Source organism: Octopus bimaculoides, chromosome 1 (genome assembly GCF_001194135.2).
Source record: "Octopus bimaculoides isolate UCB-OBI-ISO-001 chromosome 1, ASM119413v2, whole genome shotgun sequence".
Lineage (NCBI taxonomy): Eukaryota > Metazoa > Mollusca > Cephalopoda > Octopoda > Octopodidae > Octopus > Octopus bimaculoides.
This window is the reverse complement of record NC_068981.1, coordinates 104,848,552-104,849,034: the sequence shown is the minus strand read 5'-3', so window position 1 is coordinate 104,849,034 and position 483 is coordinate 104,848,552. Positions and strand designations below refer to the sequence as shown.

At 28.8% G+C, this 483-nt stretch overlaps 1 protein-coding gene across 1 annotated transcript in view; it reads right to left on the bottom strand.

The window, feature by feature from the left end:
- The window catches only part of LOC106871077 (integrin alpha-4), a 177,565-nt gene that overhangs the window by 77,370 nt on the left and 99,712 nt on the right, over nt 1-483 (bottom strand). The gene's annotated exons all lie outside the window — the stretch shown is intronic.

The window sequence follows — 483 nt, the reverse complement described above, 5'->3', positions numbered from 1 at the left end:
TATATATATATATATATATATATATATATATATATATATATACACATATGTTAATAAGTAGCTACAGATATACATATACGCATATATATGTATGTATATGTATGTACGCATGTATGTATGAATGCATGTATGTATGTGCGCATGTATGTATGCATGCATGTGTGCACGCTTATATGTATGCATGCGTGCATGTATGTATGTATGTATGCATGAATGAGAATGGAGACAAAATAAGCAGCTTCAAAACACAAAGAGAAAGCGACCATTGAAATAAACAGGCATAGAAAATTCCTTCATAAAATCAACAAAAAAAAAACAACACTTGAAATTAACCAATAGAAACAAGAGGTATAAACGCTGATTTATATAACAGAAAAGAAACGCCGAGTAACAGTAGTTTTCTCCTAAGGACTACTGTAGCATGAAACTAGAGTCAATGAGAGATTCAGCACATATATATATATATATATATATATATATATA